The sequence below is a fragment of the Canis lupus genome, chromosome 36 (genome assembly GCF_011100685.1).
Source record: "Canis lupus familiaris isolate Mischka breed German Shepherd chromosome 36, alternate assembly UU_Cfam_GSD_1.0, whole genome shotgun sequence".
In the NCBI taxonomy this organism is placed as follows: Eukaryota; Metazoa; Chordata; class Mammalia; order Carnivora; family Canidae; genus Canis; species Canis lupus.
The window spans coordinates 9107228-9133274 of record NC_049257.1 but is presented as its reverse complement, the minus strand read 5'-3'; the positions used below and the strand labels follow the sequence as shown (position 1 = coordinate 9133274).

The following is a 26047-nucleotide window of genomic DNA, read 5'->3' as shown; positions in this document are numbered from 1 at the left end:
CACTTTTAATTTTTACTTTAATATTTAAGAGATACTAAGTTTATTTTCACTGTGAAACTCAAACATTTAATCCTAACATATACAGACACCAGGAATAAAAATTCAATTTCTGGGAGTGAATGTGACATGGTTTAGAAAAATATTTTACAACTGTATTTTTAATGCTAGAGATTCCTTTCCCACAATGTTTCTTTTCCTTTAGGAATTTTATCTTTGCATTCCTATAATGGTATTGTAACATTCAGGAGCATCTGATCTTTCCACTTACTAACAATATATTTGTGAATATATACACATAAAGTATCATATAGGCTAATGAGCTATATTTTAGATTTGCTCTTCTTTTGATGATCTTAAATGAGGTTCCTTTTTTTAATTTAGAGAAAGCACAAAGTTTGAGTCCAAATTGTTCATAGAGATCTGAAGGAGAAAATTTGCCCTTGGTGAGTGTCTGGTTTTCTTTAAGATAATGCACATACATACTCTAAGTTGTTTTTATACTTAGAATGCACATTACTTGAAAGGTTGAGAACATTCTGATCCCTTGGTATACAGGTAAACTGGGGCATCTGCAAATCTGAACTTTTATTTATTTTATTTATTTTTTAATTTTTTTTTAAATTTTTTTTTATTTATTTATGATAGTCACAGAGAGAGAGAGAGAGGCAGAGACATAGTCAGAGGGAGAAGCAGGCTCCATGCACCGGGAGCCCGATGTGGGATTCGATCCCGGGTCTCCAGGATCGCGCCCTGGGCCAAAGGCAGGCGCCAAACCGCTGCGCCGCCCAGGGATCCCAAATCTGAACTTTTAAATTTGCCAAGTTTCAAAATAGTTTTATGGTTGTATATTTTTATAGCTTTATCATAGGAAAAAGAAGCTAGGTTTGATTAATGGTTCGCTTTTTCAGTTTTCTTATCAATAGCATTTTATCCCTTGAGCCTATGAGACTTGTAATTAGACTATTAAACAGATTTTACCATCATTATTTACAATACAGGTAACCATTGTTATGATTATGTTATATGCTATGTGGGAAAAATCTATTTAGGTTTCTGTTAAGGTGTGAATTGAACTCACATTCTGCAATCAGTCAATACATATTTTTAGTGAATACATATCTTTCTTTTCCCCAGCAAATCAAAGAATGGAAAAGAGTTTAAAAAATAGTTCCCCAACTCTCAGAAATCCAGGGCATCAGTATAATTGTGCAGATGAAGCGTATTAGTCTAGAATGATTAAGAAGTGATTCTGTCTCTGAAATCTTTGGGATAGCAACCCAGTTTCCTAATGCCTCAGTTCCCTCATCTATGATATTGAGTTGATAATTTCACTATACTGAGATTCTATGCAGATTAAATGAGATAATATCTACAGTTTTGGGGGGTTAGTTCCCCCTCTTTTACTAGAGAAGGTGGAAGACTATCTCATGTGTTATCCTCTTAGCAGCCTGGATGCTTAATACAGTGCCCAGCAAAGACCAAACACTAAATATGCTTTTAGTGAATAGGTGCATTTTCCTGGATGATGTAATGCAGACTATAATTGTTCTAGGAATTCAGAAAAATGAAAGAGAATTATGCCTGGAGCATCCAGGGAAATATTTGTAGTCGAATTTAGACGTAAGTTGACACTTGAAGGGAAAGCAGTATTTTGAGAGGAGGAGAGGCAGAGGATGGGAATTCCAGGGAGAAAGTGTATCTATCATAAAAAAAGACACAGAAATGAGAGAAATAAGCATACAGAGTGTTGTAAGAAGCGATAAACTAACCAATAAAACATTTATTGATAAAATAACAAATTTTAGAACCAACATTAATTTTTATTTATTTATATTAATTTTTAAATTTTTAATTGAGGAGTATAGATATATAACATATTAGTTTTAGGTATGCAACATAGCAATTATGCAATTATATATATTATGAAATTACTATCTGTCACTCTGCAAATTTATTACACTTTTATTGACATATTCCTTGCATTGTACTTTTTTTTTTTAAAGATTTTATTTATTTATTCATGAGAGACACAGAGAGAGAGGCAGAGACACAGGCAGAGGGAGAAGCAGGCTCCCTGTGGGGAGCCCAATGCGGGACTTGATCCCAGGACCCCAGGACCATGACCCAAGCTGAAGGCAGATGCTCAACCACTGAGCCACCCAGGGGTCCCTGCATTGTACTTTTCCTCCCTGTGATTTTTTTTTTAATTTTATGACTGGTGGTTTATATCTCTTAATCCTCTTCCCGTATTTCACTCATTCCCCACCTCCTCCCTTCTGTCAGCCACCAGTTTGTTCTCCATGAGTCTGTTTTTGTTGTTGTTTTGTTTCATTTTTTAGACTCCACATATAAGTGAAATCATATGTTATTTGTCTTTCTCTGTCGGGCTTATTTTACTCAGCACTATACCCTCTAGATCTATCCATGCTGTTGTGGTGGCAAGACCTCATTCTTTTCATGACTGAGTAATATTCCAGTGTGTGTGTGTGTGTGTGTGTGTGTATAACATCTTTATCCACTAATCTATTGATGGACACTCGGGATGCTTCCATATCTTGGCTATTGTAAATAGTGCCGTTAAAAAAAACCCCGTAGGGGTGCATACATCTTTTCAAATTAGTGTTTTCATTTTTGTTTTTTTTTGTTTTTTTTTTGTTTTTTTGTTTGTTTGTTTGTTTGTTTGTTTTCATTTTTCTTTGGGTAAATACCCAGGAGTGGAATTACTGGATTGGACAATAGTTCTATTTTCAGTTTTTTTGAGGAATCTCCATACTGTTTTCCAGAGTGTTTGCTCCAATTTACGTTCCCACCAACAGTGCATGAGAGAATTAGCCTTAATTTTTAAAATCATATGTGCCAAGATAAATTTCTGAAGATTAAAGCTTCAAGTTTCCTGCTAGCTTGTAACTACAGATAAGAAACTTAAAACATTTTAGAATAGCCTGTTTCTAAAAGAGAAATGAGAAAAGTTATCCAAACCAGCATTCTCTATTTTTCTATTTGAAGCATTATTTGCTATTTATAATGATTATTGTTCAGAAGTGGAAAATTGATTAGAAAATCTTTTACACTTTCCTTCCTTTACATCAGAGTGGCTTCTTGCATAATTTCGGTTCTAAGTTAAATTTCTATGCCAGCTGACCAACTGAATAATGGATAACTGTGAGCCTTTTAGATTTGTGAACTGAAATAGAGGACTACCGCTTCTATTTTACCATATAGATTTAATTTTTTTCTTCTAACTATGAATCTACAATTAAATAGTTAAAATCTCATTTAAACAGTATTGTCAGCACAGCAATTTGGGGGCAGACAAATAGGCATGGCCATTTAAAATATGTTGAGGATACATGAATAGATTAATGCTTAAAGTAAAATCAATAATGAGTTTGAAACAGAACCAAAAAGTGCTCTTCTTAGACTTTGATTCAGAAGGCTTTTGATTTTTAGCATTAGGTGACTTTATGGTCACTTGCTTTCTGAACCTGCTCTTTGTGAGTCTGACATAAACATTTTGCATGTCAAAAGTTGACTGACACTTTCTCTATATACATTTTAGTGTCAAGGCTAAACCCATCAATGAACATGAAGTCTTTCTCAAATAATAGTGTATTTGTTTACTGGTGTCTGCTGTCTGCTTTGAGAGTATTAGATCATCAAAAAGATATTAAAAACCTAACCTTAGTCATGGGAATAAAATAAAACACAATCATGATTTATTATTTTATAAGGCTCAACCAATATTATGTTGATACTGACAGTTGAACAAATTATTAGGTTAGGAACTAAAGTGTCAAACTTGGCACAATCTATAACTATGATGACTGTCAATGGGCTTTCATTAGTTTTTTTTTTTTTAGTTTTATCTGCATATAAAACTTTATACAAAATGTGAAATTATTGTTATCAAAAATCTAATGTTTCTTGCACACTTCTGTTTAATTCCTGGTAGAAATCATGATAAGATGTGCAGGAATGCTTTTTTATTTTTTATTTTTTGAGAAATAGGGAAACTCAGATGTAGAGTGATCGTACCATTTTGCTCCATCATTATAATACCATATTCTTTATGCATGTCAGCTTTCAAAGCATTTTTACTACATTATCTCATGGAATAGAAGAGAGATCACCGGACAAGAAATTAAGAACGATGACCTAATCCCAGTTCTGCTATTAAGTAGACTGACCTTGAGTAAGTCTCTTAAATTCTCTGGGCCTTTATTTTCTCATTTACAAAATAGAGGAGTTTGACTAGATCATAGCTCAAGTGTTTTTTGTTGGAAAAATACTTAAAAAAAAAAAATCATTCCTAATGTAACCTTGTGCAAGAGGCAAGGCAGATATTTTCTCTATTTTGCAAACAAGAAACCTGAGGTTTAACGAGGTTTGTCACATAGTCCGGAAACATTGCAGTAGGCCTAGAACATTAGAAATCTGAGGGCTTTATGAGGCCCCTCATGAGATTCAGTACTTAAATCTGATTTGGCTCATTTATGAAATTATTCCCCTGAATATTTGACTATTTATACCTTAAATGTCAGTAGTTATCAGCAAAATAATTAAAAAACTATATGTTTACTCCCATGATTTGTTAGTTGCCTCTAGACACAACAAGGAGTGATTACATATGGGGAAAACGTTGGACTTTGTCTTAGAAAGCCCATCATGTTGAGGCAGTGATAAAAAGGCAGTATGATGAGGCAATGAGAGCTAAACTTGAAAACCTCCCCTTTGCCTCTGAAGCAGTGTTAATCTTTTTACTTTGCCCCACCAAAGAAAATGAGATAAAGGAATATGCTAGTGTAGATAAGCATTTAGCTGGACTAAATTCATCTAGGAGCGATGACGCTTTCTACTTCCCAGTGTACATATGCCTGACACCTAGCACCTCTGAAGGCAGAGGGAGAGCTTGATTTTCACTTATCCTCCTTGAGGTTATTTTGATCGTGTCCTTAAGTTTTAAAAAATGTTCTACTTAAAAACCATCTTACTTCTCACAATCTCTATAAGCAATCAACATTATAATGTGAGTTTTACGAGGGCAGAGTTTTTTGTCTCTTTTGTTCACCCATGTACAAGTGCCTAACAAGTATGGCACATAGTAGGCCCTCAATAAATACTTATTAAACACATGAAAAATCATCTCCAAACAATTCTTTTTTTTTTTTTTTTTTTTATGATAGGCACACAGTGAGAGAGAGAGAGAGAGGCAGAGACACAGGCAGAGGGAGAAGCAGGCTCCATGCACCGGGAGCCCGACGTGGGATTCGATCCCAGGTCTCCAGGATCGCGCCCTAGGCCAAAGGCAGGCGCCAAACCGCTGCGCCACCCAGGGATCCCATCCAAACAATTCTTATTGCAAAAAGAAAAAAGAAACTCTTAGTGTTTTGTTGTTGTTGTTGTTGTTTACAACCTAGAGTACTATATGAACATTTGTGAGTAGAAGTGATTGAAATCTGAGACACTTTTTTCCTTTTTATTGAGGGAGATTTTTCCTCCCTAAAAAAAATGGATGTGCCATATTTGGAGGTAGGTAGGACTTTTTGTTGTTGTTGTTTCAACATGTGACTTGGAAATAAGAGTATTTAAAATACTTGGACGATTAAGTGTCCCACTCTTGATTTCAGCCCAGGTCATGATCTCAGGGTCCTGGGATCGAGCCCATAGTAGGGCTCCATGCTGGTTGTAGAGCCTGCTGAGATTCTCTCTCTCCCTCTGCCCCTCCCTGCCTCTAAAAAATTATAACAAAAATAAATAAAACAAAACAAAAAAATACAGCATTTACTTCAGGTAACCATGATGTTGTTCCCAGAAAGTTTGTGTCTCTTCCCTCATTTATATATTTGCCTTTCTGGTCATTAGATTGTGTGCAGAGAAGGCAAATGCAGAAATTGTGTTTTTCCTACTTTTTCCAACTTCTCAGCTCTTCTGATTATTCTTTTTTCCTTTTTCCCTCACCCCAACTCCCACTCGTGCTTCCCTTTTTCTGGTTGTGTGCTCTCCCCTCCGAACAATCAAAATGAATTTGACGTGGATGATGAAAAATATAACTAAGGGGGTGAGGGAGGGTCAGGCACCCAGGGACCTGAACCCAGGTCACCATCTTTACACTGCAGCCTGTGTTTCTGGATTTACACAGGTGAAATGTTGACCTAGAAGTACAGTCTATGGAACTACTACAGCTTTAAGCTGTGGAGGTTTATCAAAAAAGAGCAGAAACAAAGGCAAGCAGATGGCTAAAGATGAAGGTCACATCAGATTGAGAAGTTTGTCAAAATGTGATGACATAGGTAATCTGTAAACTGTTATTGCGCCTAGCTGGAGGTGCTGAAAAACATTTTGAAATTACAAAAAACACTGGAGTCGCCAGCACAGAGGCAGAAATGATAGCCTGGAGTGGTTCTGGTCTATGGATGAATGCCAGATGTGGAAAGCGACATATCTGGAATTAATGATATTAAACATGCTTTTCTTTTATGCTCAATAATAACTCTATTATGATTGATACAAACCGCAGACACTTTATCTAGTACAAATGGAATCGTCTGTCATTGACTATATTAAATCATCAATTTCTGCATGATGAGGATCGTTTAGGGTAACTAATCATCTGTCTCGTTCTGAAGTCTTTAAGGCCGATCAGATAACGTTTTGAATACCGCCTGAGCAACCACGACAATCTAACCCTTCCATGTAAGGATTGAGAGGGGCCCATTATGCCGTCAAAGCCGGTGGAAATATCACAGCTCTTTCTCTACATAATACCCTGCTGTAAATAAATCACTCTCCACCACAAACTTTATTGATCACAAGCACTTCCATGCTTGTGTCTAGTGAAGTCTCTACAGAATAAAATGCTGCTTTATATTTTGTCTTGTCAAAATATTAAACGGCTCTGTCAAGCGGAGTCAGGCTAGCAGTGATGGTGTAATTCTGCTGTAGCCCTTCTCATTCCCTCCTTCTATCTCAGCTGCCAAGCTTACAAAGCAGGATTTTTTTTTTTTTATAAACTTTCCAATTATAGTCTCGTAAGATTATGAAGCCTTAAGATAAAGTGTCCTAATTTAGAGTGGTGGAGTATTGAACTCCTAGGAAAGCGACCGTTAGATAAAACAGCATTTCTCCCCAGGAAAAAGATAACCTGGCTTATTTATATACACAAACCTAAATGGGCAGTGGGGGTTAGGCTAAAACAAAACAAAAAAAAAAAACTTTAATTTTGCCTCGTAAAAGGGACTGGTGGGGTGGACTGTCAATTAATCTGCACTCAAGTTCTTATTATTCATACTTACAAAATGAAAGGTTTTGATCTGAACCAGCCTGGGGGTGGGGGTTTGGGTGGGGATGGGGGTGCGGATTGAGGGAACACCGAAGTCCATCATTAACACAACACATGTTTTCCAAACGGCCTGGATGGGTGACCCAGCCCCTAAGTGGTACCACATACTGTAATATGTTTGTGGCAACACCCAGAAACAACAAGCAGATTAAAAGCATAATTTACTGCCTGCTAACGCTGAATTTCCTGGGCAGCATCTGGTTTTAATGCAATCTAAAATAGTTTCATCCTTTGTCCCTTATAGAGGGGTAGGATTTTGCTTTCAATAGGGAAAGAAAGACACCGAAATCACTTAGAGAGGAGTAGAAGATTTAGTGCGCCGGGCCATTAGTGCTGCTCGGAGGACACTAGGTTTGATCTTTATTCCCTTTTGGAAGATCATTAACTCTTTTGGACATTTAGCAAATAACCTCTTCAAGGCTCGGAAGAGTTTCTACGCCACCATAAGAGAGCATTTTGCTCCTGTCCTGCCCGTTTCCCAGCCGGCTATTTATTGAAGCTTCTGTTTGGTCATTTTTAAAAAGAAGTTAAGCTGTAAGATAAATTGATAATCCTAGACACTGAATTTATTTTGGAGTCATAAAAATTGGATGCCACAACAACTGAAAGCACGAGTGGAGCTGTGGCTCTCTGTGCACACCTCCGTTCCCGCCTAGAAGAGATCCTAATGAAGAGAGAACAAATTTTAGCTGAGGGACAGAGTTAAACCCACTGGCATATTTCAAAGAAGTGAGTAAACAGCTTTTTACTTTTTTGATGGTAATAAATTTGAGCCGTCAACAACCTGAGCTTAATTCAAGTTGTAATTCATCTCCATAGTCCCCTGACCAGTATTTTTTCGAGTACTATAATGGGCAGTAAACCTCAAAGATAGTGATATCAATCCATTCTTTTTTGTTTGTTTGTTTGTTTTTTTTCAAAACAACAGGGAGGTTATTAAATTCTACCGAACTGTTTAGCCTCCTTCCAAGTAACTATAGCCATTTATTTTCTTGGGAGGAAAATGAAATGTGCCAATGTATTTGCAAATGTACTACTGAAAGTATTTTGCTAAAAGTTGCAGTTTTCCCCTTATCTAGCAAACATTTACTAGACTCACACACTATATCCTCCTTGCCTCGCTAGTACTAGCCCTGACCTTGCGAGGCTCCGGGTTTACTTAGGGATATGTGCTCATACACAGACAGGTCAGTGTAAGAAAGCTATGACATGGGTGTGTACAATGTATTGTAGGTCTTTATTTACCCTATGAAATACATGTCAGTTATTTTTCACGTAAGAGTGTAATAGATGCCTGTAGTTTATGCCTGCTTGATACAGCTTCTTGATTTTTTTCCTTCACTGATCTCAAACCCATTGGGACTTCCACACACCTGCTCAGGGGTGGGGACATAATACAGGCCAGGTCATATGACCTCCTGGCCACAATTATTCATTCAGGGATGGCCAGTGGTTGCATAGTCAGGGAGGGACAGAGCCAAGTTTTTAGAGGGCACGGTAGTTCCCGACTGCATGTTCTAAGCACTACGTTTTCTTCTTTTTCAATCTACCCAGTGTAGAAGATGCTCCGAATAGGTGAACTGAATGCATTGGAGGTAAAAAACCCAAACTAGTCCGCTGAGTGTCATGGCTGAGACTTTCACTGAAACATTATTTTTCTGCTGATTTGCGAAGCTGGGATGCCAGGCTGTCCAAGGGTCACTATTATAAAGAAAGAACCCACCAAATGCAAAAGAAAGAAACTCGGAGAGGTGAGGAGATGGGAGAAAGAGGGAAATGCTGAGGATTGAATGAACTGAATGGTATCATTTGATTTTGTGGGTCCACTCTCCAAGTATCTATGCCTGGATTTTTTTTTTTTTTTTCATTATAAAAACTGACAATTGGCTACTCTTGCTGAAGCTGGTCTCAGTTCAGGTTCTCTACTACTAATGGTATGGTCAAAAAGATGAATACGTACTTCCTTTATGGCTCAACAGGGAGAAAGTAAAGCATCACCTCTAAGGGATCTCAGAAGCCCCTGGAGCTCCATGAGGGGGAAGAGCCTGGAAGAAGGAGGCTTCAAAGGGAAGTTATCATTCATGATCCTCAAAACAGAACTTGGGTTTTGTGCTAACCTTGGTTGTAGGTACTAAAGATTATATAACTGATAATCATACCCTATCATTTCAATTAGAAGATTGTAAAAAATCTATTATCAAAATATTTACTTTCCTTCTATTTAGCAAGCCAGGTTCTCCTAGTTTCTGGGTTTCCCCTGGTTTGCACAGCAGATACCTAGAGGAGCTGTGTCAATCCTCTTCAGCGTATGAAGGTATCATTTAATATCCTGAGAGGCAGCTCTTTTCAGCCACCAGGAAACGGGTTATGATAGCATATGTGGAAGCGTTAATGCGGTTTCCTCAAGTACCTAGCATACTCCTGGGGAGTAGCTTACACTGTGGGAGAATCTAGGTCAATGTGCATAACTGAAAATAGCTTACCAGTGAATCCAATATGAATTGAAAAAATAATGAGATGAGATCCCTGCCATGAGATACCCTGACTAGACTGATATTGGGCCTAAAAATCAAGTATCCTAGGTCTTGGGTTACATGTATCGGTCAGCACAATTTTCTTCCCTTGCCTTGTGCAAGTGTTTTAAAGGAGCACTGGATGCTTAGATCTAAGTTTGGCCAAAGAGGCTGCCAAAAAGACAAAGAATCCGGTTCCATAAAGAGGCCAGATTGCAGTTTGGAATGGAAATAAAAACTTCTAGTTATGCGACAGGGCATCTCTAGGCGATTTAAGTTTTTGTTTAGGATTCCATTACTATCCCCTGAAGATACTGCATTTCCTCAAGTTAATCATTTGACTATAAAAAGAGAAATTCAAATCTCTCACTGTTCTAAAATTAGGTAGGCAGCACAATTATGCAGGGAAGTAAATAAAGCAGTCTTTTTTATTTTGGAAAAAATACCTTCAGATTGCTTTATTTGTCAACCTTTAATATATAAAATGCTTAAATGATTGCGATCACATTCCTATTTTTTTAAGATTTTATTTATTTATTTAAGATATTATTTATTTATTTGACAGAGCGAGAGCACAAGCAGGGGGAGCAGCAGGCAGAGGGAGAGGAAGAAGTAGGCTCTCCATGGAGCAGGGAGCTGGATGTGGGACTCAATCCCAGGACCCTGGGATCATGATCTGAGCCAAAGGCAGAAGCTTAACTGACTGAACTACTCAGGCAGCCCAAGATTTTATTTATTTACTTATTTATTTAGAGAGTGTGCATGAGGAAGAGGAGCAGAGGGAGAGGGAAGGACTCCCCAGCAACTCCTTGCTGAGTACAGAGCCCCATGTGGAGTTTGATTCCTTGATCCTGACTGAGATCATGACCTGAGCAGAAACCATGAATCAGATGCTTAACCAACTGAGCCACCCAGGTGCCCCACATTTCTGGTTTTTATTATAGGGAAATAGTTCCTAAATATATTCATAAAGTAAGATAATTTTCTTAAACAGAAAGTAGTAGTTTATACAAACTTAGTGTTTGAAATAGTGAGTCTTTTTGATCACTTATACAAGGTATGATTAAGTAGTTGTCAATAATGTCAATAATAAATGCTGTTGTAGGGGCACCTAGCTGGCTCAGTTGATTAAGTGTCTGCCTACAGCTCAGGTCGTAATTTCGGGATCCTGGGATGGAGCCCTGCGTCGGGCTCCCTGCTCAGCGCGGAGCCTGCTTCTCCCTCTCCCTCTGGCTCCCCCTTCTGCTTGTGCTCTCTCTCTCTCAAATAAATGAATAAAATATTTTTAAAAAATGCCGTTCTATCATGCCATCTAGGTAGTGTTTCTGAAAAGGGAAAGTGTCTTCTTTTTGTCAAAACCTTAAACTACTCAATTCTTTTCCAATGAGAGGAAACAAATAACTGCTAAGTGTCCACTATTGGCAGGTCAGTTTGCCTGATGACTAGCACTAGATACTGTGTGAAATACAAAAGTGTTAAGACTTGGAGTCTACGGTCAAGCAAATTGCATCTTTGGGGGTGGTTGGTAAGTGAACAGGGCAAGGATGCAGAGATGTATGTAATTACTATAAAATATAGAAAGCTAAAGTGCTAAATAGGAACACAAGTGCTAGGGGAGATACATGAAAGAGTAATTAACTCTGACTCAGAGACTCAAGGATGGACTCATAAAAATAATCTTGGCTTTGAATTCACAAGTATTTGAGATGTGGCGTCGGCATTCCAAGTTGAAAGGACAGCATAATCAAAGGCACAGTAGCATAAAAGTACATGCTGTAATTGGGAAAACTAAATTAATCTGCTAGGTTTGGGGTTTAGGAGTTGAGGCAGATTAAACTGGGTAGTGATAAAGATAGGTTGAGTACAGATAAGATTGTTGAACATTTTAAAGAGTAGTCTGAGTATTTTTTTCCCCCTTTGAAAATGGGAAGGCAAGGATGGGAAGTGATGTGATTTAGTCTGGATTTTTAGAAGATTAGTGTTAACAATATAAAAATAATAGCTAACATTTAATGAGGTCTTGGCATGTGCCAAGCACTGTTCTATATGTGTAATATATATTAACTCACTTAACCCTCACCGTAGTTCCATATTTAGTTATCATTACCGTTCTCCTTTTACAATGAGGCACAAGGAGCTTCAGCAATTTGGTAATGGTAATATAGCTAAGAAGGAACAAAGCTAGGTTTTGTCCAGACTTAATGGCGTCGGAGTCTATGCTTCCAACTATGCTCTATCTCAGTATCCAATATAGGGGGTGCAGTGAGTAAGAGAAAGTTGGAGGTAGGAAGACCATTCAGTGGGTCCAGGAGTATGATGATAAAGGCCGAATAGGAAATTAATGGTGAAAATAAAAATAGAAGGATAAAACCAGGAAGAAACATTTAGAGGAAGAAGTAACTAATTTGGGCAATCAATCGGACATCTGGAGTGAAAAAAAGAGAGGAGATGAAAACAACAGCAAAGTCTTAAAATGCAGGAAGGTGGCGAAGTGCTAGTAACAAAGTTAAGAGCTGCATGGGGCATGGGGGTGCAGGTTGGGAGGGGTTGATTAAATGTTTGGTTGCTAATATGCTCACCATAGGGTGCCTGCTATTCATTTCTGTGGATGAGTCAAGTAGGCATTTGGAAACAGAAGTCTGTTGCCCAGGAGAAGGATTGAGGCTGGACAAAGGTTATAGAAGTTGGCAATCATTCAACTGAAATGTATTGAGTACCCATCATCTGCCCAATTCTGTATTATAGATACAGTATGAACATTTAAACATGTTCTCTACCCTCATGAAGCTCACCATGGAATAGAGACACTGTCAAGAAATTGATAGGTGATTTAAATGGTTATTGGTTCTATGAAGAGAAGTGAATGGTAGGACTGGGCCTTATAATAGAGATCTAACTTTAATTGTGGGAACTCGAAAGGCCTTTTCTGAAGATGCTTAATTTGTGCAGAAACCAGGAAGAGGAATAAGAAGGAGTTACCTGAGTTAAGGATGCTGGATGTTCTGGCAGAAGAAACGGTGTGTATGGAAATGCTGAGGTAGGAGAGAGGTGTGAGTACTCCTGGAACTCAACAAAGATGACAGTGGCTGAAGTTTAGAGAATCAGAGAGGGACACATTCTGACAGAAATTTGTAAAGGCCATCAGAAACCATATTATATAAGGCATTTTAGGCCGTGCTAAGGATTTTAGAATGTATTTTAAGTCAATGACCCATTATTGATGAATTTCAAGCAGAGAAGAGGCATGGTAAAATCCGCATTTTTTTTTTCATGGCTTCTAGGAAATAGGATGGATGATCAGGGTTAAAAAAAAAGGAGGTGATTTAGTTAGGAGGTTATATCAATAATATCCAGTGAGAGACAATTGGGATTCAACTACCATGGTGGCAGTGGAGAAAAAGAGAAGGGGCAGCAGAGCTGAAAGATATGATGATGAATCATAGATGGAAAGTGGGAAAGAGATAGGAAAGATGACTTCTAGGTCTCCTTAAGGAACAATTGAGTAGATGGTTTCCAATCTCAATTAAGTAGATGGAAATATCAGTGTCCTACACTAGCAACATTTAAGAATAGTTACAGCTCAGTTTTTGAAAATATAAGTTTAAGTTCCCTGTAATAATTCTTTTTTTTTTAAAGATTTATTTATTTATTCATTCAGAGAGAGCGAGAGAGAGGCAGAGACACAGGCAGAGGGAGAAGCAGGCTCCATGCAGGAAGCCCGATGTGGGACTCGATCCCGGGTCTCCAGGATCACACCCCAGGCTGCAGGCGGCACTAAACCGCTGCGCCACCGGGGCTGCCCTCCCTGTAATAATTCCTATTGGAGATAATATGTACGTAGCTTATCAGGTTTCTGGAGCTCAGAACAGAGCATAGGCAGTTATGGAGATATGCATTTGCAAATATATAGCACACAGAAGGTGTTTAAAGCCATGCCAATTGGTCAGATTGCTATGACAGGATGGAAGAGTGAGAAGAGAAAGGATATATGAACCAAGACTTGAGGAACGTCAATACTTAGGGTTAGGGTGGGCGACAAGTTGTTATTGTTCAAAATAGACTTAGAATTGTGTAGGAGAGTATGAGGTAAGTCAAGAGAGTCTGGTGTCATGGAAGACTAGCCATGTAGATAGTTATTTTATGTTTCTAGTAAGTCAAGAAAGATGTGCGTAGAACAATGTTCTCTAGATATAACATCAGAGGTCACCTTAATGAAAATGGTTTTGAAACAGTGAGGTCCAATAAGATCAGACTGAGTTGAAGAGTAAACAGGAGATGAGGAAGTGGAAGAGATATACAGGTAGGCAATGCTTTCCAGAGTCTGACTGTAAAGTAGAGAAAATGTCACTTAGAGAAAATGTCACTAAAGCAGGAGCTGGAAGGACATGTGAAGAAAAGGCAAGGCTTATTATTGTTGTATTTTGTTTTATTTTAAATACAGGAACTATTAAACACATTTGAAAACCTAGGGGAAGAGTTTAGTAGAAAGGGAGAGGTTGTGCAGAAAAAGATGTGGAAACAGATGGAACAAAGTCCCTGAGAGGTCTGGAACTGATGAGATCTGAACTAAAAATGGAAGAATTGGTCACTGTGTCTGTGGGAAGGATACACAATTATGTTGTAGAGAACTGGCCCAGTGAGGACAGGGCTGATGCAGCAGGGCTTAGAGATTTGGTGGTAGGAAGATAAACTCAAACTGGCCTCATGGTTTCTATCTTACTTTGAGATTCATGAAGCAGGGTCATGTACAGAAATGACAAGATAGAAATACCACCTTGGAGCATGAAAGGTCTCAAGTCTAGAATGTGTTGTGAAAGGAAAAATGTTCTGAGGTCAGAAACTTAGAGCATGCCTGCATTTAAGGACCCAAGGGAGAAAAAAAAAATGTATGCAGAACACTAAGAAAGGATGGACCCAGAGGCAGGAGACCAAAGAGCCTAGATTGTAACAGGACAGAGAAGAGGTTCCAGATGTCGCTAAAGGGAGAGTCAATGTCGGATGACCTCTTGGAAAGCTAGTATTTTTTTAAAGTTTGTGTCACCTGACAAGAGCTGGGCTAAGTGCTTCCCATGAATTAGATCATGGCAAAGGCTAAGAAGAATGTAATATTAACTGTAGACAGATTAAGTGACTTGTCTAAGCTCAAACGGCAAAGACTTATATAGTGAGGTTTTTAATGTAGGAAAGACAGCACATGAAGCTCGCGAACTTACCATTCTGGATTCTGTCTCAAAAGGCTAACCAACGTATATTGGGCCTTTGCTATCCACAGGCATTTTGATAAGCATTTTATTTCTGGAAGGTTTAGGATGCTAGTCGAAACAGGAAAAAAAATAATTAAAAATAAATAGACTTAACAGTATTGGCCCTTAACTAAAATAGAAGACTATCATGTGCTCCAAAATCATAGTAAGGCATCTTATTAAACTCATAAATAACAGTATTTATTAAGCACTCATTCCATAAATACAAAACTGAAAGATGTGATGGGTTAAGATAGGGTTAGACCAACATGTTCTCTCACCTATCAGAGTTTACAAGGTGATACTGACTCCATACAACCAAAGAGCAAGGGCACAATCCCTAAGAATAAATACATGAATAAAATATTGATACTGAGTAAATGCAAAGACAGTGCTGAGCAATACAGAACATTTTAGGAGTTGGTTGTTCAGACAGGATCCAAATTAGAGTACCTCTGCCTAGAAATTGGGCCACTAGAGGGAATTTCTGGAGCAACATGATATTTTTGCCATATCTCCCTCCAGCCCCTTAATATAAAAGTTTGTTATTCTCTAGGAGGTCCAGATTCTAAACAAGGCCAGATTAGAATGAAAATAATTGATACTGCTGAGGTGGATAGTTCAGAGGTAAGGATGGGTTACTGGTGGTGTTCAGGCCTGAGTTAAGAACAGTCTTGCTGGTTCCAAAGTCAAGTCACTAATGTCACATGGAGGTAAAATGTGAGGAATATTTTTCACTATATCTAGTTATATCTATATGTATATCACTATCTATCCATCACTTATCTACTATATGTTTATTTTTATATGTTGTCTGTGTTCGACTAACTGAAATAGTTAAATAGATCTTTATAGATATATTGGCAATGCCTGATGAGTATCTATCTATCTATCTATCTATCTATCTATCTATCTATCATCTATCATCATCTATCTATCTATATCTATAGATATATAGTCCAATGCCTGCACAGTACTGCAGTTTCTATATTAAAAAATGATCTCCATGTTCAAGCAGATGGATCATGTTCACAGAGCTTCGTAGATTTTATTAAGGCAGATATAAGAAGTCTAGGATAATCACACAGTCTTCATCCACACGATAATTTCTCTTTAAGAGGAAAAAACCACCCAATTTAATGCTGTTTATAGAGGTATTATTTGCTAATCATTGTAAAGTAAAAATTTCAAGTCTATAATAACTCTAGAGATGTGAGGTCCTTTACCACATTTTGATTAATAACTGCTTTTTAATAATTAAACACTTTCAATACCGCCCATGTGTCAATCTGTCTGTCTGTCTAATAAAATCAAGGCACTAAGAGTAAAGAAGAATATTTTGTGTATTTGTGGGGTGACAGTAGATTTCTGTATAGAGCAAATTAGTTTTCTTCTCATTCAGAAGACTCGTCCATTGATAGCCCTTAGAGAAAAGCAGTTTCTAGAAATCTATGCATTGTAAAAACCAAACAAGCAAACCACAGTGGCATGTGTCATGAGCTTTGGCGAGCATGGTTTTGCTTGCCATATGAAGCATTTAGAGAAGAGGGATTCTGGATCAAAATGAAGACAGCTAACTTGAAGTGAGTAAAGCTCCAGGTATAAAGGCTGCCCCTATCACGTGGAAATTTCTCTTCTTGTGACCCTTTGTTCTCCTGCTAAGACCTTGATTTTAAGGCTGTGGTTTCTGAGGAGTGGGAATTGCTGGGAATGGCTGGCAAAGGGATCCTGAGTGATTTTCTTGTCCTTTCAAAATCTTCTTTAAAGTCTGGACATGTCGGGCCACTGCTAAATCCGTCTGGCATAGCATTCCTGACAGGCAAAATTACTATCTTGGAGCCGGCCTTCACTAGGGCTTCTGTTTGAACTCCCTGGAAGCTGACATCCCCGTAGAGTACGAAATCCACCGCATTGGCTGTCAACAAGCTGGCAGCTTACTGACTGTGTGTGTCACCTGCTGGCTGTTCTTCCAGAGTGAAGACTCCTGTCTGATGATTTATCCCAGAAAGAGGCTTGCAGATTAACTGGGAATGAGCATCCTGTGCCCAAACGAGAGTGAGATTCTCGTTCACATACCTGCTTGTCTCCTCTTCTCCAGTGTCCAAAGAGCAATGATCGCACAGGCTGCTTTCTAGCAACACACAGTCTTAGTCACCTTTCAGCCAAACAAAAAATCCAGAAGCAAAACAGATCATTCGGGTTTACTGTGTGAAGTGGCAATGCCACAGAAATCAGCAGATTGATAACTATTTAGAAATAGATTTATCTGATTTCATTTCCCGTCTAGAGTGTGGGTCAGTGTGTGTGTGCCTCTTTATGTATAAACACCTAACTTGTTCGGGATAAAATGTTTAAACGTGAATAAAAACAATAAGCAGCCCAAATGCTCTTAAGGAGAATTCACTTAGAATTTATAAATACGTAGTCGATGGGAAAATAGATAGATGGCTAACTAGACGGGCGGGTAAATACACACATTCAGAAAAAGAAATTGGCATCAAACAGAAATGTGATTAAGTCAGGGTTTTTTTTTTTAGAGTACATGGACAAAGTCTGTTTACAAACAAGGATCTGCAACTCCCTTTTTTCCCCACCGGTGACATGGGTTTTTTCCTTCTCTCTCTTTTCTTCTCCCCAAAATGCGTGCTCAGCCCGAGGAGTCTGCTGAGTGGCAGGGCTGGCAGCAGGGAGCAGATTAGCAGCAATATTTGAGAGACAGACTCCGGCTGCTTCCCTTCATCACTCTGCTCTCACTTCCAACTTCAGCCCTCTCCCCACCACCTGAAAGGCAATCAAAGATTAAGTGAAAGAGAAAAATATGTCAACGTTTTTTTCTTTCAAAAAGAAGTCTATTTGTCTTACAGCTTGATAAAATGCCCTAGTAGGTTATGTTTACTTAAGCTTTCTTTCTTTCTTTCTTTTTTTTTTTTTTTTTTTTTTTTTTGACTTTTGATTGCTAGGCCTGTGATTCCAAAGTACACCGGACAGACCCCACAGACTAGTCAGCTGTGGTCACTCGCAACAAATATCTAGCATGGAGTGTGCAAGTCTGTAGTTTTTTACATTTTTTTTCCCTCGCGTGAGCCTAACTAGGCTGTAGTAGGTGGTTTTGCGTGCCAGCATTAATTTTTAAAGAGAGCCAAGGATGGAAGCAGTGTTTCTCTCTTACTGCCTATACTGAAAGCAGGAAAAAAAAAAAAAAAAAAGATTTTTAAAATACGTAGTCCCATTGTTACCTTAATCCTCTGCTATTGGTCAGATCTGTAACCTGACCTTAGTTAATCCGGGGATAATTTTGTTCCTGGTGATGCCACCTGCTATAGACATTTCCTGTTAAAATCTACTAGTTAAGCAAACACTAAGACTCTCAGAACCTTGGTATTTTAATCTGTAAAATGGGGATAATGGTATAGCATGGGATTAAGTGTCAACTATATGTTAACGTGTCTACTATAATACCTATAATTACATAGGGAGTGTTCAGCCAACATGAGTGTAATCAAATTTAACCATTCCTACAGATTCTAATGAGCCCTCCATTGACAATAACAGAATAAAGAGTTACTATTATCATGTAAACTTATGCACATAATAGTCTCCTCTAAAGCAAATGCCTTAACCCTAAATCTTGATATTAATGGTAATACTCAGCAACCTGTATATACATAGCACTTTACAGATATGGAAGATAAGTAATATCCATTTACTTTATCCTTCCAATGATCCCAAGACTATTTAAACATGAGATTAATGAAACTCTTTGAGCTTAAAAACACACTCAAGGTCATACATGAATCATGCAAAAGAAGAGGGACTGGAGCTCAGAATCTAGAACCCATCTAGAATCAATGTTTATTGATTTTAATTGAGGACAGAGCTGGTAGGAAATGAGATATGCTTACAGCAACCAAATCAAGTAGATATCCGTCTTTGGCAGCTTTCGCAGCAGCCGTATTCCACTGGGTCTACTGAAGCTAACATTTTGTGAGCTAAGTTGGTCTTCAGGTAAGTGAAAATACAATGTATGTGTTGTGGCTTTTAATTTCATTTCACGACGTGGTCTGTGTTTGGGTACCTAATTCAGTTGACAATTGACAGCATTTTCCTTGATGATTTTTGGATTTTGGATTATTTATATGGTGTACACTCTCTAACCCTCCACCCAACTTTTTTTTTTCTTTTTTTTTTACAGCATGATGGTCATGGACATAATTTTCATTTGGTTAGAGCAATTCATTTATAAGCTAGTGTGTGGCTGACCTATAGGAACCCTCTACCAGAAGTCCAAGGGTTTATCGTTTTTACAGAGTCTCAAGCATTCAAAAACTAAAGTTTCCTATTTCTTGGGGATATAAATGGACCTCTATCTACACTTTTGCCAGCATTCTCCATTTGCGAGAGTTCGTGATAGTAGTAAGAGGGAAGCAGGGGGCCAAAAAAGGAAACTATGGTATATATTTAACAATTTATCAATACATGCATACTGGCATCTTTTGACAAGAGGCAGCTCCATTTTGAATGATTCTAGAAACTCGGAGCTTTGTCCATTCTGTAGGATCAATAAAATAGTTGCAAATTATTGTCACATTCATCGTCGATTCTGAACTTCCACGGTAAGAAATGTCTTAGTAAGCCATTTATTCATTTTTGCTTGTTCGAGCAAGACATTTAGAATGTTTATTATGATTTTCATTTTTTTTGAAAAGAAAAGAATATCATCATTTTGTAAGAGTATAATCTGTGACAGTGTGAAGGAAAAAAGCTAGTGTGTAATTACATTGTCAAATTCCAACAATGCTCAAATTAATCTTCCTATTTGGTTTTGCATTAATCATATTTTTAATAAAGATCAGCTACCCCTGTTCAGACATTTCAGTACTCTGGCCCAATATCTTGTCTGAAAACCAACTCCTCCTCCCACAATAAGCCGTGTGCCTGATTGTTTTCACACTAAAAATTTCTTCGTGGTATGCATTGGAACTCTTTTTAGGAAAAAAATCTCCAAAAAGAGAGTGCTTTGGGGTTAATTGTTTGCTGTTACCAACAAGTAAAGAAAAGAGAAAAGACATGGTTAATGTGAATATCAACTCTAAAAATCTCATTCTTGAGCAGAAGGGATACTGCAAGGCTAGCAGATGTAAAATTTCATCAAATGTCAGTCACTTTACACCACTGGCCTCGCCACAGCCCTTTGGAGTGTTATAAGACTTCTCTTATTTTTTATTGGAACTACACCAGGAATTATAGTAGGAATTATGTCGGTCCTGCAGCAATTTTCGAGAAGCCACAAGTCCATGATCCTGAAACTTTGACTGCTGACAAGAAGTTGCTTGGAGCAGCAGTGTTATTAACAAGCCACCTTGCCCGCACCCCATCTGCACTGGAAGCCATCCCCAGCTCATCACCTCCATCTGTCTCTCTGTACGACGGGGTGTGCACACCAGCAGGCTCTGGCCATGAGGTCCAGTTTGCTGCTGAGTTACTCATCAAACATCCCACGCTGTGTAGACTCCTTACTCTCAGTTTTGTGGGCTGCAGGCAACCAGTTCTTGAGTCTGCCAGAAGTGTATACTTATCTTCTTTTATAAGGAAGACTCTCACAGCAGTAATTTTGATGCCCTAAGAATGAAGATATTTAAGCATGTGCCCAGAGAGATACATTTGGTGCTGTGGGTGTCTCCCTGGGATTTATTATACCTCTTAGGGGAGGGGGGGATCCCTTGATTTGATGCCATCAGGGCTTCAGAGGCACAATGTCCCCTGAAGACTAACAGGTCCAGATTCTTGTTCCAGCTTTGAAAAGGCCTCTGGGGACTCATAAATTCAGGGCTTCTGGATTAAAGCATAGGATATGCATGAGCCTACTGTTCTGCTCTGCTCTGGTCTTTTCCTGGCAAAAGGCTCTACTTTCATTCCTGCTGCTGGTTATCACATGGTGTGCAAATGAGTTACCATCCACTAGAGTTTTTGGTTTGGGGTTTTTCTTTTCTTTTCTTTTCTTTTCTTTTAAACAGGCCCTGTAACTTACTTTGCTCCAAACTGGTGGGTTATCAGAAATTTCATTTTCGTTTTTTATCCTCCTTTTCTGGGTAGCAATGGGGGAACAGTGAGAGACAGTTTTCGTATTGTTAGCTCTCTCAGATTCTTTTGTGATACTTTTGTGACATAAGGAAACGTCAATGACTGGCCACAGAATAGGACCATGGATTCTAGAAGTCATATTTCCTTTTGACTCAATGTAGGATGGGACACATGAACTATAGAAAGGGTAGCATTATGTTGTAACAGCGAGGATGAGGCATGGACATTGTGCGGGAAAAAGCAAAACGAAACAAAACTCTACTTTAAGTGCTAGCTTTGCCAAATACCAGTTACTTGGCCTTAAGTAAGTTAAATGGCCTAAGCCTCAGTTCTGTCATTTGTCAATGGGAGGAAATAGTGTCCAACTCCTAGGTAACTTTGGCATGTGGTAGTAATTAAACAAGATCGTGCATATGCGGGACTTAGCACAGAACACGACAAATAAAACATGCCTAAGTGTTATGTTAGACTACTGTTCTGAGGACAGAATATTCTTCCAGAAGCAAAGGAGAAAATTAAACTGAATGATTCTTTTCAGTTTCACTGTACCAAAACTTTCTGCTTTGTTCTACCCCGTGATTTTTAACTCACAGGTGGAGAAACTTAAAGAGAAAATTAAAACTGCTATTTGGTGATTCTATTCAGGAGTTCTGCATATAGAATTCAACCAAGGATTCAGGACTTTGGGTCCTCCAGATGTGTCTCTATCCATAAAACTGTATTTCCTTTGACTCGTGTAGAACTATGTACCCAGAGGGCACTCAATAAAAATAATGACAAAAAAATCAACCCATTGCTGCACACAGGAGTGAACTTAAAGATCGATTTCATATTATTTTTAGTGTTCTTCAAAGCACCCGGTTTCTTGAGGGAAAAGTAAGCCATATTGCTTGTAAGCTTTTATGTTTTCTTGTTTAACATCTGTCTTGGTCTCTCGGACTTTGCTACCATCACTGACATGTGGCAAATCAGTTCTTGAAGTTAAATGTTATCAAGCGTATTAACTAGCTAATTTTATAGAACCAGAGAGATCACTAGCTTTAGATTCAGGCACCAAATGGCACCTACCTGTCACAAACTCTGACAAAGGTCAGTAAAAATGGTTCCTATACTAGAATATTGAAATCTTTAGGGCATAAATGCATATAAGTAAAACTGGGAAAATCTATTAACTAAGATAGGTTGATGGCATCAATGTCAATATCCTCCTTGTAACACTATACTATGACTTTGCAAAATGTTACTATTGGGGAAAATTGGGCAAAGTATAGAGGGAAGATATTTCTGTGCTATTTCTCACAATTGCATGTGAATCTACAATTATCTTATTAAAATTCTTGATTAAAAATATGAAAGACAGATACTTTAATAATGAGTCATATTTATAAGTATTTTTTCCCCACACATCTTCAACGGCTCATCGCTTTGTAGAACATCTAAGTGAGATGTTTTCTACAGTCAAACCCATTTAGTTGGTCCATGGCCTTTAAATTTCATAGAAAAATGGAGTGAAGTGGCTCAACTACTATAGCTTGTTCTTTTTTTTTCAAACGAACCTTGGAAATTGGGACAATCCTTACTTTTAGACCTACAAAGAATTGGCCAGAGGATAAATAGAATCCACAAAAGAAATTTGCAAATAAAGTGGCACAGAAATGTCTTCAAAATAAAAGCATCTTTCACTGATCTAGTTTTAAAATAGAATGATATATGGTGACAAAATCTAAAATTTTAGAGCAGCTTCCTTCTTTCAATTCTGAAATGTATATATCCATTAGCAACAGCAGTATATAGTCCTGCTGGGAGCTTAAAAATAGTTATTTTCTGATAATTTAATGTCCCATGGCCTACGGTGTGATGCCCTTGTTTATTCTTCATGTCAGATCTTCCTAATATTTTTGCTAAAATCATCAGGTGCAGATTCATGTTTCTCATGATAATAATTATTTGAATCTGGTCATGTGAGCGTGAAGAATGGTTATCAATACTAAAGATCCAAAATGACTCTAGATCACTAAAGGTGGTATACTGGAGTGTTAGCGTGGCAGGAGTCAGTGACAATACATCTTTGTCTTTTAGACCTCAATAGAGCCGTGCTGATTTTAACCATAGGAAAGAGTGTGGAGGGGGAGAAAACCATGGCTTTCCAGCTGTGTTTCTGTAACTCAGATATTTACAGCTGAGATAACTAATCCTCTTGGCTTTTCTCTGCTTTAGTGAAAACAACAACAGTGCATAATGTACAGACCAGGGCTAATCATGGTGGAGTGTTATGTATATTTGTTTTGACCTATGTTAAAGGAAAAGGTGGGGGAGAGATGCTTTATTTTGGGTACCTAGCAATTATTTCCATATTTACTCCCCATTATCTCATGTCCCCCAGAAGACTTTAGAGATCAGGACAGATGGTAAGTTTTGCATTTTCACTATTTCCAGACACCAATCCATCCTTAAATGTCTGAAAATTGTATTCAGAGATGCTGAAGTATCTATACCTGTTAACTTAGGTTGTTAAATAATGAGTCACAGGGAAAGACATGGGACACACATCTTTTTCTCTGATGATCACTCACTCAGTGCCTCGTGGATATGATTTCATAGATCTTTAAACTAATAGCATTCATAGAGTCTTCACCTACTTTCCCTACAATCTGCATGTTGGTTCTTTCATCATCCATTCTCAGATTTAGTTGGAAATCTCCCAAAGTGTAGCTCATATAACTCTTCTTGAAAGGCAACTGCCCAATCAATCGTACTTGACTTCAAGGAAGTTTTGTGGAAACTAATTATAGGAGAGTCACGAAAATCCCCAAACTCTTAGGTAGGTAGAAGACACTGTGGAGCTGTACGGTTATGTTAACAGCTTATTTATGGAATGTGGTCTTTGTTTTGGCAATTTTTTTAAAGGTTTCACTGCACACTTTTAAGGCACATGAGTATGCATTTGCTGCTCATTACGCGCTGTAGTTCTGGGGCAAAGCTGGGTACAAAGAGTCTCTGAAGGACAAACCCGACCATTCATCTGTACACATGTACCATGCTGGCTGCTGTGTGTTGTAGAAAGAGGCTCTGCAGATTCTCCAATCGGAAGAAATAATGAGCTTAAAGCAACAGCTCCTCTGAAAACAGTTGGCAGTTAGATAATGATGGATATGCCACAAGTTCCAGAGATATCAGCCAAGAGAGATGAATGATGCATATAAAGAAGGGAAGGCTAAAATCTACTACCTTTGTTTTAAGGGTGAAAACACAAGATGCTGTTCAGGATGATGGCGACATAATTTGAGGTACATTGTGCTGCATGATAAGCAGCACCACATTCCAAAACAAATTGCTTTCTGAAGGAGGTTATTAAGAAAAAAATTAGACATGGTAGGAATTGCTGCAAAGTGGAGGTTGAAATCTTGGCCTTGAGTTGAGGTTTTCATTTGTGCTCTCTTGCTGAAAAAACTTCATATTCAGCCACTTGGTCCCTTTTTGTAAGGTGCACATAGTCTGGTTAACTTCCGACAGTGTTTATGGACATCAATACCATTGATTAAAAAGTAAAAGTTCTGTCAAACAGTAGTTTGATCTTCATGACAGCAAACAGCCTGTTTGATGTTTTTATTGAATCAATTGATTTTTTTTTTCACTGAATTGATTGGTTGTTTCACTGTCATGTGGACACTTCCTAAATCAACATGTCCCTCTGTCGAGGTTGTCTGTGAAAAAGTCTGAATTCACGGATGTGTCTAGAATCTTGGGCTAATGGAATCTTATGAAATCCAAACCGCATCAGAACAAATGGCATCGATGCTGAGAAGAAGAATTTTTCATTTTTCCTTTTCTTCCAAGTTGGATTCGAATTTCAAGCAACTCAGTGTTACAGACTGATAAAAGGTCCTTTTTCCCCCTTATCTTGTTTAAATGTGTACTTTGGATGTTGACTGAGTTGTTAGATAATACTCTATCAATAAGGAGAAGTTGATTTGTTATAGAATTTTAAGGATAAAAGAAAAAGGAAACAGCTCTTTACACTGCCTCATCTCTTCCACAGACAAGCTGACACATCAGCCAGGCTTCTGCCTTTCCAAGGGAATTATCAAATCTACTATTCACTGTGGTCAAGATTTTTTAAATGCCCAGCGAGTCCCACAAAACTTCATTATTTCTCTAGTATACTTAGATTTACTGATAGGCTTTTGTTTTTGTTTTTGTTTTTTAACAAATTTTATTTTTTAAAAAAACTTTTTTTAAAAAAGATTTTATTTATTTATTCATGAGAGAGACACACACAGAGAGGCAGAGACACAGGCAGAGGGAGGAAAAGCAGGGTCCATGCAAGGAGACTGATGCGGGACTCGATCCCAGAATCTGGGATCAGGCCCTGAGCCAAAGGCAGATGCTCAACCACTGAGCCACCCAGGGTTCCCAGGCTTTTGTTTTAACAGTGGCAGTTAGGCACAAAGATAAAGTCTGCTATATTCTACTATAAAAGTGACGCACTGACCATTTACATACTCATATTCATGCACTGGCCATTCTCCTCTGTGGGAAAAAATGGTAGTTGCAGACTTGTTTATCTGTTCTGGGCTCAATGCAACATATTAAGCACCACATCTTCATGGAGAGATTGATGTCTTTGGTATGTTTCAGCATGTCTGTCTCCCATAGGGGCTGCTGCAGGATCTCTTTAGAAGGTGGACTGTGATGACCCTGCGGGGTCAGTTTATAATGGCTCTGACCTATCAACTTTCAACACACACTGGGGTTGTTCAATCCTCCAAATTCACTTAATAGTGAGACTCTACCTATTTGGTGCATACCCTCCCTTTGACACGAACCAAAGTGTGCCTCTGGATTTTCACCTGTCATCCATCCATCCATCC

General features: G+C 38.2%; 1 long non-coding RNA gene across 1 annotated transcript in view; it reads left to right on the top strand.

Annotated features, from left to right (window-relative positions):
* The first annotated feature begins 379 nt into the window (after positions 1–379).
* Positions 380–26047, top strand: part of LOC111094268 — a 55770-nt gene continuing 30102 nt past the window's right edge. Inside the window, exons 1-2 of the long non-coding RNA XR_005384607.1 lie at positions 380–443; positions 8894–9090. This is a non-coding gene — a long non-coding RNA (uncharacterized LOC111094268). The remainder of the gene's footprint in view (positions 444–8893; positions 9091–26047) is intronic.